The sequence below is a fragment of the Chamaea fasciata genome, unplaced genomic scaffold (assembly GCF_029207755.1).
Source record: "Chamaea fasciata isolate MVZ Bird 193981 ecotype frontalis unplaced genomic scaffold, bChaFas1.0.hap1 SCAF_4, whole genome shotgun sequence".
NCBI lineage: Eukaryota > Metazoa > Chordata > Aves > Passeriformes > Sylviidae > Chamaea > Chamaea fasciata.
Genome location: NW_027094089.1, coordinates 76,901,300 through 76,912,689, shown reverse-complemented (window position 1 = coordinate 76,912,689; position 11,390 = coordinate 76,901,300). Strand labels below are relative to the sequence as shown.

Below are 11,390 nucleotides of genomic sequence, written 5' to 3'. Positions count from 1 at the left end.
GAGATCTGAGATGAGCAAAGCTTTGAGAGGGGAAAAAGTCCCTTGGGAAAGTCCCCCGGAGCATTTGGGGAAGCAGGACACAGGCTGGGAGACGACGGATGGGCAGAGAGAAGAGAAAGGCTTCAGGGCCATGAAAAAAAATTCCCTCCGTGGGGCAGGAAAATCAGCTTTGTTTTTGAAAGCAAACAAGCAAACACATGTTCAGCCCAGTTAAACACAACCTCTCCGAGTTATTATTTATTATTTCTACCATGGCAACATTCAGGGACTTCTGGAAGATAGAAAGGGATCCCTGTGTTGGGCTTTGTAGTGACACGGAGCAGGAGACAGCCCTTGAGCAGGAGATCAGACACAACAAATGGGAGCAGCCGAGGGATGAAGGGTGGGAAGCGAAGGAACAATAACAAGGCTGTGTTTGCTCTTGCCAGCTCTGTACACATCAAGGGGGGTTGAAGGCTCCATGGTTTAGCAGCTTTGAAACTTCGCTGTAAACACGGCTTTGAGCAAAAATGAAGTGGGAATAAATAAAAACATTTCAATTAGCAGAGCTGCTCCGCTCCCTCTGCACTGCTGCCATCCAAGGGCTCTTTGGAAGTGGGAGCAGCTCTGCTGTGGGCTCTGTGCTCACATGGTTCTGCAGCAGACCTGGGAAATCCAGAGCTCCCAGTTCACTTCCAAGTGGGATTACGGTCAGGAAAGATCCTGCAGGTGGAACAGACACACTGTCATTGGAACAGCTCCTGCTTACATGCTGCTTCTTCCTCAGCAGTTGGGGTGAGGTGTGTCCTGCTCATGGTCTGGGATGGGAATTCCTTCTCCATGCCCTGCTCACAGCCTGGTTTTTGAATTCACTCTCAAGGAGGGAATCCCTTCTCAGGAAATTCAGGGAGCTCAGGACAATGGCTGAGAGTCCAAGTGGGTCCTCACTCCCCTTCCCAGTCCATCCCACCACCAAGGAAACGAGGATCCAGGGATGACGCTGTGGGCCATGGATAATGCTCTGCAGCCCCAAGACCCAGGGGAGACAGTGGGGTGTCAGGGGAGGCTTTTTGACCCCAAACCCCTCTATGCAATCCCATCATCACCTGAAAAGGCCAAGCAACAGCTTTGGATGGACTGTCTGTGACTCACGGGGAATTGTTCTGCTGTCCCAGGAGACTGGGGGCAGTCAGAGCAAGGGGAGGATTTAGGACAGCCAGGACCTAGTCTTGTCCTTCCACCAGCACAACAAATCCCTTTTCCAGGTCCAGTTTTCCCAGTGTCCACAGCAAAGCTCCCACGGAAGCCAAGCAGTAGATGTTTTTCCAAAAGAAAGAGCTAAACCAGCCCTGTGGTTGGTATTTGTTGCTTACCCCTTTCTCCGGGGTTAATAAGTGCTGAACAAAACTCCCGGGAAGAAATCTTCCTCCCAGGTAAACATCCGGCTCTGCTCGAGTCCAAACAGCTTTTACTGCTGACTTCAGAGGAGCCAGATTCTCCCTCAGTGCCTTCTCAGGCTGTTTCACACCAGGCAGGGATCTTCAGGCACTTTGAAGGGGTCAGGCTCCTGCTGGGACAGGTAATTTCCCAGTGGGAAGCAGCCTGAGCTGCTGGCTCTGGCTCAGAGCTCTGCCTGTGGTGGTTTTTGGGGAAGAGGAAAGGAGGGAGCTTCCCTGAGGGGTCGGTGGCACAGGGAAAGATCTAAGGGGAGGAAAGGCAGTACCAAGAGGGCAGCCCAGAGCACAGCTGGATGAGGAGGATGCAGGAGTGGAGGAGGCTGGGAAGTGCAGTGAGAACCAGACCAGAGTCCTAAGCATGAGGAGGAAAGTGAGAGGAAGTCAGAGGGTTGGCACATTCCCGTGAAGAGCTGCCATATTCTCATGACTGACATTCTGCCTGTGATCCCGGGGTTTCCTTCTTGCCAGTGACCTCTCCTTGTCTTTCTCCTCCCAGGAGCAGGAGGTTTGTGCTGCCTCAGCCCTTTTTCCATCACTCACCCCCATCATTTGGGCATCACCTGCCTCAGCCCTGGCTTGGGCTGTGCACCTGGAGCCCGTCTGTTCTCCCAGCTCCCAGAGGTGACCTTGCCTGCCCATCCACAGCCGAGTTTCCAGGCTGTTATCTCTCCGTGGCTTGGTTTGACACGTCCCTGTCTCGAGCCATGACTGATGGCAGCCCTGCCTGCTCAAAGCCAGCCCTGGCTGCTCAAAGCCAGCCAGGCGTTGTTACCAAGCTCATTTTTCTGGCCCTCAGCTGGGACTGCAGCCAAGCACAGCTTTCCCTTCCCTCACCCACCTTTTTCCCTCCCATCCACAAAGGTGTTTGTCTTCATCTCTCAGCCCCTCCTGGAACCAAGTCCCCCCATCACTCTCCCAGACAGAAGTGCAGGGTCAGCTCTGCCTCTCCCAACCTGCGATAAGCAGCTTTTATCACTCACTACCTGCAGTTTCAAACCCACTCTGTATTTCTTCATCTTCCCTCTGATGCAGGAGGGTTCCCAGACTGCTGATGGTGCTTCTTCATGCCTCTTGTTCAAGGGTTGCTTGAGTCTGGGTGCAAAAACCCCTGGCCAAGGCTCCCTTTGCCTCTCCTCATCATTGCCCTCCTGCCCTGCACTTTTAGAGTAATAATAATAATAATAATAATAATAAATAAGTAATGTAATCACAGTATGATTTGGGTGGTGAAAAAACCTTGCAGACCACCTTGTTCCAACGCCTGCCATGGGCAGGGACATCTTCCACTATCCCAGGTTCAACCTGGCCTTGGGCACTTCCAGGGGTGGGGCAGCCACAGCTGGGACAAGCAGCCACAGCAGACCAGGGTGGACAGGCCTTGGAGCAACCTGGGATAGTGGAAGGTGTCCCTGCCCAGGGCAGGGGGTGGCACTGGATGAGCTTTGAGGTCCCTTCTATCCTAACCTGTTCTGGGATTCTCCAGGCACAGCCCTTGAATGGCAGCACTGAGCACGTCTGGCAGATGCACATTTGGACACTGCCAAGGAGCTTGGTTATCCCAATTTGGGAACCTGCAGGAGCCCCTCAGGACAGTTTGTTGGAAATGTGGCTCTGCACTCTTGGGGTGCAGCTTTCTCCCATGCCTTTATCCCAGTTTTAGTGTTCCAAAGGGCATGATTCCACATCTGTCTCTTCCTGCCCTGACCAGCATTCCCATGTGCCCACAGAAGGATCAGCTGCCCTTGGACTCTGCCAACACCCCCTCGCTCGTCCTCATGAATCCAAGGAAGCCTCAATTAAACAGGATTAGTGATAACACAGGAAAATGGAAAGCAGGAAGCCTGAGGTGTAAACAGAGCTGCAGAACAGCTCAAACACATGAACACAGAACAGAGCAGCAGCTCCCCGAGATCCTCGGGCTGCAGAAATGTTCCTGTAAATCACTGGGAAAGCTCTGGGAATTGGTACAACAAACCTGAGGGCAGAGCCTGCTGCTCTCCCTGCCTGGGCACACCTTGTTCTCTGAGCCACCCCCTGGATTCCGTCGAGGTTTCCCTGGAGTGAGGCACTGCTGAGTGCAAGGAATTGCTCTGGCAGGGGCAGGGTGATGGATGGACTTGAACATCCTGAGTATGATGAGCCCTGGACAGGCTGAAATGAGAAAGGTGGTGCATTCCCTTCCTCACCTGGAACTGGAATGTAAATGAAGCTGTTTTCCAGATGATCCACCTGATTTTAGGCTCATTCCTGCAGCATCCTGGGCCTGCACAGTGCAGGCACTCTGCAATTACCTAAAGACCTGCCTCCTGGGAAACATTCCCAATTATCTGCTCTCCCTGCCTGCCCCATTCCTCATGAAATTACTCGCTCAGACTTGCAACGCTGTTCCCAGAGGAATCAGTGCATTTCCAGTGGGATGTTTCCTGAATGAGATGTTTCCAAGGTGGTTGGAACTGGGTGGGGGGTGAGCAGAGCCCTCACTTCACCCACCCCACAGCCAAAGGTACCTTCCCGTCTCCCAGGAGGAGCCAAAACTCTGTGGAACAGCTCAAAAAAAAAAAAAAAATCCCATGGGAGAAATCAGGGAGCACCAGGAGTGGGGTGTCAGCAGCATCCCCGTCCCTGTGTCACCTGAGGTCCCTCAGCCACAGCCCTGTCCTGGCGTTGTCACTGAGCCACGAGATCACTGAGATCTCATAACAGGCTGGAGGTCATGAAATGATAAAGCTGAGTGACTTTAGCCTGATTGAAGCAAAATATTTAGAGAAGGCTTTCCAGTGTTTATAATAGGGGTTTGGAATTTTTATTTCATTGGAAATTTGGAGCTGCTGACACTGTTGCTCAAATCTGGGATGAGAGAAGACTGGAACAGTGGTGTTTTTGGCTGACTGGGAATGTTGTGCCACAGCCAGCTCTAACAGCCTTGTCTCATTCCCCTCCAAACAGAGGATAAAAGAGAAATATTTTCACTTTCCCAGAGAAAGCCAGAACAAAATTCCTAACCTAAGTCTGCAGCAGCTGGGGAAGGAGAAAACTGCTCAAGTGACTTCCAGAAGTTTGCAATGATTGAAGTGTCTGAAGTGATGCTGCACGTGAGCTTCAACCTGGGAATGTCAACATTTTCCATACTGGGCTGCTCCTTCGGAGCCCCAATCTATCGGACACTGCTTTAGGAGCATTCCAATGTGTACCTGATGGGAATAACTTTATTTGTAGTAATGGCTTTAGATTTAAATGGGATATTGGAAAGAAATTCTTCCCTGCGAGGGTGCAGAGGCCCAGGCACATGTTGCCCAGAGAAGCTGTGACTGCCCTGTCCCTGGAAGTGTCCAAGACCAGGTTGGACAGGGCTTGCAGTCACCTGGGATAGTGAAAGGTGTCCCTGCCCATGGCAGGGGGTGGGATGGGATGAGCTGCAAGGTCTCTTCCAGCCAAAACCACCCTGGGACTCTGGGAATATCCCTGCTGGCTTGAGTCCTTGCATGTGCTGGAGCAATGTGTTTAGCTTTGGAAGACTTCATTCATTATTAAATTTCCCTTCTCACATCTCTTCTCTCCTGCAATGACCTGGACCTAATAACTTGAGGAATTTAATTGAATTGCTGTGGAATTCTGAGCTGCAGAGACAGGGAGAGGTGGGTGCTCCCTCTGGCGGAGCTGGCACAAGGGGCTCCTGCCAGGTCCCACAGCTGTTCCTCCAGACATAACCCAGCCCTCGAGGTGTCAGGGACTGGCAAGTGCAAGGGATGAAACCCCATTACTTTTCCCTCAGCTGCAGCTCTGCTGGGAGACCTGGGTGAAGTTGGGAATGCTGTGAACGCAGGTGGATGAAGGGAGGTGAAGACTCAGAATTTCCATTAAAAGGGGATCAGTCTTATTCCAGGTGCGGTGGAAAGATGGAAGGGCTTCTCTTCTCCCTCCAAGGAAATCCCAGTCCCAATGATCTCATGTGTGTCCTCGTTTGGAAGCTCCCACCACGTCTCCGTAAAGAGCCGAGCCCTGAGCTGAGCTCAGCTCCTCTGGCTGCTCAATCAATACTCCCTTCCCAGGTTAATGCAGTCAGCAGCTCAATTAAGGGAAAACCCCGTGGGAATGGGAATAAATGTGGGTTTGGATGGAGTGAACAGCAGGTCCCTGTTACCTGGCTCCCAGAGCAATCAAACCCAGGCTGTTGTGCCTGGAGAGCTCTCCTGGAGCCAGCTGTCTGCATGGGACCCATCAGCACCCCAGATCCCCAGGAAATTGGCTTTGGGAACAGCCTGCAGAACCTTCCTGAGCTTGGGAATGCTCTGGGTATGGCAGCAACAGGAGCAGTAGGAAGGGACAGAGGACCCCCTTTGCCAGGGAGGGATGGAGCTGGGAGAATCTCCAGCTAAAACAAGGAGAATTTTGTCTCCCTGTGCCCACAGAGCTCTTTGTGTCCGCACGCTGGGCTGACAGGATGAAACCTGCAGTAAATGCATGCAATCAAAGTGAGGAGGGAAGTTCCTGTCTCTGGCAGAGGACATTACAGGGAAGGGAGAAGGACAGGGATGATGTACGAGAGGCAGGAGCGTTCCCCACCTCCTTCCTTCCTCTAATGAATTTTTCCCATTACCCTGAGGTGATTTTGTGAAATCCATGTTGACTCTGATGTCGCAGTCCCTTCCTCCTTCTGTGAGGACAGGAGAGAGGGACAGCACTGCAGAGATCCAGGACTGAGGCTGTCACCTGGAATGCAGGAGTGTGGACCCAGCAGTGACCTGTGTGAGCGATTCTTTTATTGACCCAGGTAAATAAAGTGCAGGGAACAGACCCTTGGTGAGATTGGGAGGGAGGAATGGGATCCATTATTCCTTTCTGTGATAAGTCCTTGGCTGGGCTGGCAGTTGGAATCAGGAAGATCATTTCTCTAATCCAGATGGTTAATAAATGTGGATTGCTTTGCTAAAACCACTTGACAAAATGCAATTATTGCTGGCTGCAGAGCTTCCAGACAAGGAGCCAGGCTGGGAGCAGCCTCTGCTCTGGCTGGAAAAGCCACGGGGCTGAGTGAGCTGCTGTAATTTCTGGGACCATCCCAGGAAAGGACTCAAAGGTGTTTCCTACACTCACCTTTCACTGGGAACTTGAGGTGCTGTCCTGCACCTCATCATCCTAGTGCAGCACAGCACAAAGTGCTGCTGCTGATCCCATTCTCTGCTCTTGGCATGTCCAGGTTGGGATATGGGCACGGGGGGGGGGGCTGGCTGAGGGAAGGATTGTCCCACTCTTCAAGAGTCCAAAGGAGGGCCACGGGTATGGGGGAGGGAGGGTCTGGAGGGGCCACACAGGATGGGGAGTGGCTAAGGGAATTTTGATTGTCCAGCCTGGAGAAGAGGAGACTGAGGACAGAGCTCAGCATGGGCTGCAGCTCCTCCTGAAGGGCAGCTCTGATCTCTGCTCTCTGTGAGCAGGGACATGACGACCCAGGGAATGGATGGAGCTGTGTCAGGGGGATTTAGGGGGATATCAAAAAAAAGTTCTTCCCCCAGAGGGTGTGAGGCACTGACCAGGCACCACAGGGAACAGGGATGGCCCTGAGGCTGCCAGAGCTCCAGGAGCATTTGGACAACGCTCCCAGGCAACGGGGTGGGATTGCTGGGGTGTCTGTGCAGGGTCAGGAGTTGAACCCAATGAACCTGGTGGGTGTCTTCCGACTCAAGAGATTCTCTGATTCTCTAATTCCATGTTTTATTGGTGCTCCTTGGCCATGGGAGCAGTTGCGTTCCTCCTGGCTGGGAGCCCTGTGGGAAACATCCCCCAGCACTGGGGTAAGTACCCGTGGTGGGAGCAGGGTTGGATTCTGGGCTGGAGCCTACTCTGAGGTTTCATTGCAGCCTTGCACAAGAAGCAGTTTGGAGGTTAAAAGCAGCACACTTGTGTTTATTTCTCCACTTTGGCACATCTGCTACTCACTAAAGCTATTTTGGGGGCTCTAAAAGTGGCAGTTTTAGAGAGCTCTAAATGGGTCAGCAATTTCCGGGTGGTTTGTTTTTTTTTTCTTTTCTGAAAAAAAAGGTATAATTTGAACCACAGATGGGAGACATTCAAAAGGGTTGAGAGAAGGGTTTGGGGACACCTCTTCCATCCCCAGGTGAGGCAGGTCTGGGAGTGAGATGAATGAGCATTCACATTTGGGGCTCTCCCCTTTTGAACCCAGCTCACCCCATCCTTACACCAACCCTGGGCCATGGATAGATGTAATCCTATAGAATCCCATGTCCTCAAATAAGGGATGTGATTCCATGTGAATTTTCCTTGACTTGCCCTGGTGGGAAGTAAACCAGAGGTGAGTCTGTGGTGAGCAGCACTTTTCAGTCTGAGCTCAAAGCAGAGATGTGGTTCTCTATGTTCACACTTTAATTCCTAATCCCATCTCCAGAGCTTCTCCAGCCCCAGGAATGCTCCCTGGGAGCTTTCTAGGTCAAACAGTTATTTTTTTAGAGGAAACACTTAAAACTAAAATGCTGCAGATTTTCCCCTGAGGTTACAGAGTTTGTTTAGCTCCTCCAAGCAGAGGATCTCAATCACTGGGAGCTGCAAACCTCCCCCAGACGTTCATCCCGCTCCTGTCGCAGGCACAGCCCAGTTTCCAAGTTTGTACAGCAAACAACAACACCAAAGCTGCTCCCTCCACAGATCAACTTCCAAGGAAATGGCAGAGCTGGGTGAGGAAGAGGAGCAGGGGCAGAGCCAAACCAGGAAGAGGAGCAGGAACTGAGGAGTCCAGAGCAGGGACCCCACTGCTGGGAGCAGGCACAGGTTGGATCAATGGTCTTAAAGGTCTTTTCCAACCTAAATGATTCCGTCATTCCACAAGGCCTGGGAGCTGCTGTCCAGCCCCTTTGCAAGGGCAGCATTCCAGGCAGGAGGATGGGGAGGCTCCGTGGGAGGGGGTTACCAGCGGGTCAGGAGGAGGATGAGGGGCAGGGAAGAGGGAGAGGGCAGAGGGGCAGTGCAGGCCATGTCTCCCTCACTTCCTCAAATGCAAAACATTCCCTCTGACCACCTGATTTTCCATCTGAAAACAACCCATTCTCAGCTCGGTGGTGGCTCAGAGAAACACAGTTTATCACAACACAAAGGCAGGGTTGGGGATGTGCCTTTGAGGGTGGCAAGGGTCAGGTTTGGACCCTGATCAGTGAGCTCTAAAAGAGCTTTATGGGGACAGAGAGACCCGAGGGGGGGATTTGAAGGTGGATTTTGGTCTGGAGGAGGTCACATCCATTTTGAACCCTCTTGATGGTCAATGGTTGTGCCAGTGCCATTTGCACTTGGGTGTCCTCAGTGCCAGCCAAACCTTGGGCCAGGTTCTCCACAAGCATCTCCTCCAAAATCCATGGAAATCAGCATTGAATCAGCTGAGGAGTGACCCCACACTTCCACAGACATTTCTGCTTTCCAGGGAACATTCGCCTGCTTGAGCTGCTGCCTCGTCCAGGATCCTGCTTCCTGGGCTCATCCTCTTGGAGCAATTATCCCGCTGTGGATCCGCCTTTGCAGAGCCGTCTTTCCAGTGGGGAGAGGAGCTCAGGGTGGAAGGACTGGAGGCAAGTCAGAGCTAGGAAAGCAATCAATTGTTCGTTAATGGAGTTACAGTAAAGATGTTATCCAAAACCACCGTGGCTGCCTAATTATTCATAACATCCCTCTGGAGATTCTCCTTTTGGCAAACTGTGAATCTCTGCTTTGTTGCCACAATAAAAGCAGTTTCAGGGCTGTAAATGAGAGGGTACAAATTACCATGGAGGCCCTGACAATATGGCAGCTCCCGAGCCTTGGATTACATGGTAATTTCCATGCAATATCCAAGTTATTACATGGTAAGTGCCATGTCATTACAGGCTAAATGAATGATTATCACCCTTGCTTGACAAATTCACCTGACAAATTTTCCTCCCTCCTCAATCTCTGGGATGTCTGCAGGCAGGATGCTGTTTCCATGAGGAGCAGCGTGGTTGGGGTGGGCTCTTCCACCCCTGGATTTTCCCAGTCTATCCTGGGCTGTGGCCAAGGGCTGTGAAAAGCTATGGCCCAGCTCTGTGTGTTCCAGACGCAAAATATTGATAAGAGTTTTGGAATATCCATGCCAGTGGAAACAGCTTCAAAGTTCCCAAAAGGAACAGAAATGCTCCAGTGCAGCTGAAGGAACTGTTTGAAATCCTGAGTTAACAGGAGTAGAAAATTATTTTCAGTCTTCTCTCGGCTTTATCACTCATGTCCTGAATATTCCAAAGCTCCTTCTGCACACACTGGGAAACTGCTCCAGCTGGGGAGTGGAAGTTTTTCACTTTGTACAACTTAAGGCTGCTTAAAACTGCCATGGACCTGATCCACAGTTTTGTGACACCTTTCAATTCTCTCGCATTAGGCTTGAGGAGGTCTCATGGATTTAAGGAGTCGCTTTAGCCTTGTCCAGAACAAGAATTCAGCTGCTCAGGGAACTCAGGTCCTGTGAATGGCCATGGTTTTTCCACAGGAATATTTATGGGTGTCTGTATTTAACCTATAGGTCTTTCCTAGAGCATGATCAGGCTCAGCCTGGTGATGTTTGATGGGTGTTGGGGACATCCAGCCTGAATATCACCACAAGGAGAGATGTTCAGCCACAGGCAATCAGTGTCACTTCCCAGATTGGGAGTTCTACCCCGGAGAATAAACAACCAACAAGAAAGGGAAAAATGTCAAATCCTTCAAGCCCTAACACTTCCCTGGGCCTCAGAAGCTCCAGCACCCATATTCCTGCAGGGTTTGTGTTTTATTTGCACTGGTATCCCCTGGGAAGCCAAACTCCAGATGAGCCCAAAGCTCCACATTTCCTCCTGTGCCTCCTCAACATGTTTCCTCCCTGTCCTGCTCATGCAAAGGACTGACAATCCAGAAGATATGGTGCAAATATTTGTCCCATGTCCCCTCTCCAGACAGACTGAGAGATGAAAAGAGATCTCTCCTTGATATTCCAAACATCCCATGTGCACACAGGCCCAGATTCCACACATGGCTCCCAGGGTCCTTGGCAGGACACCTGTATCTCAACTATTCCCACTGTTCAGAGACTTCCATGGGAAACTGCTCTGCTTTGGCCCTAAAACCCACACCTACAGCAGCTTTGGGAACCTCCTTCTGTCCTGCACCATCGCCAGAGCAACACCCTGGTTTTTCCTGGGAAACCAACTCCATTTTCTCCCTGCCCAACCTGGTGAATTTGGAACTGGGAGATTGTCACCAGCCTCTTGGCACAGTGACAATTATCCTGCAGTAACTTTAGAAATAATCACAATCCATGAGGATAAGCAACATTCCCAAGCCTTCTGATAGTATTTACAAAGCTCAGGCCTGGCTTGAAATGCAAAAGGAGAAAACAGATCCAGGTAGATCTGGAGCTGCGGAAAGGGCAAAGGAAATAATTAGGGAATCAGAGGATCACAGAATCACAAGGGTTGGAAAAGACCTCAGAGATCATCAGGTCCAACCATCAGCCCAACACCACCCCCATAGTCCACAGTAAACAACACCAAGTGCCACATCCCATGAGTTTTGAACACTTCCAGGGATGGTGAGGGGCTGACCATTGTTCCTCTGCTGTCCCTGCCCAGGAATGAGCCCCTAGTCCCTCTGCAGAGTAACAAGCAATGCCCATTCCAAGACTGTTCCCAATTATCACCATGGATAAAATTGCTGCCCCATTGCTCCAGCAGCATCCCAGGGCAGGCTCTGCCAGCTCCCTGCCACCAGGGCCCGTGGGCTCTTCCTGTGGGTGCCAATGCTGCTGCAGCAGCTCCGAGGGACAATTAGGCTTCCTCAGACAGCGCTGACATTTAGCATCAACCCCCCCCCCCCTCCCATCTCCTGCCTGAATTTCCTTGCTCGCCTTTCAGAGCAAGAAATAAATGGTGCATTAGAGAGAAGGAGAGAGAGATGAGCTTTATTAGC

General features: G+C 51.4%; 1 long non-coding RNA gene across 3 annotated transcripts; it reads left to right on the top strand.

Annotated features, from left to right (window-relative positions):
* Positions 1–5,593: 5,593 nt before the first annotated feature.
* On the top strand, positions 5,594–9,227 carry LOC136288992 (uncharacterized). 3 transcript variants are annotated; one of them, XR_010720688.1, is made up of 5 exons: positions 5,594–5,729; positions 6,078–6,207; positions 7,178–7,228; positions 8,097–8,219; positions 8,863–9,227. It is a non-coding gene; the product is annotated as an uncharacterized lncRNA (long non-coding RNA). The 3 variants fall into 3 exon arrangements; XR_010720687.1 differs by having other exon boundaries at positions 6,040–6,207; XR_010720689.1 differs by lacking the exon at positions 7,178–7,228 and having other exon boundaries at positions 6,040–6,207.
* The last annotated feature ends 2,163 nt before the right edge of the window (positions 9,228–11,390 follow it).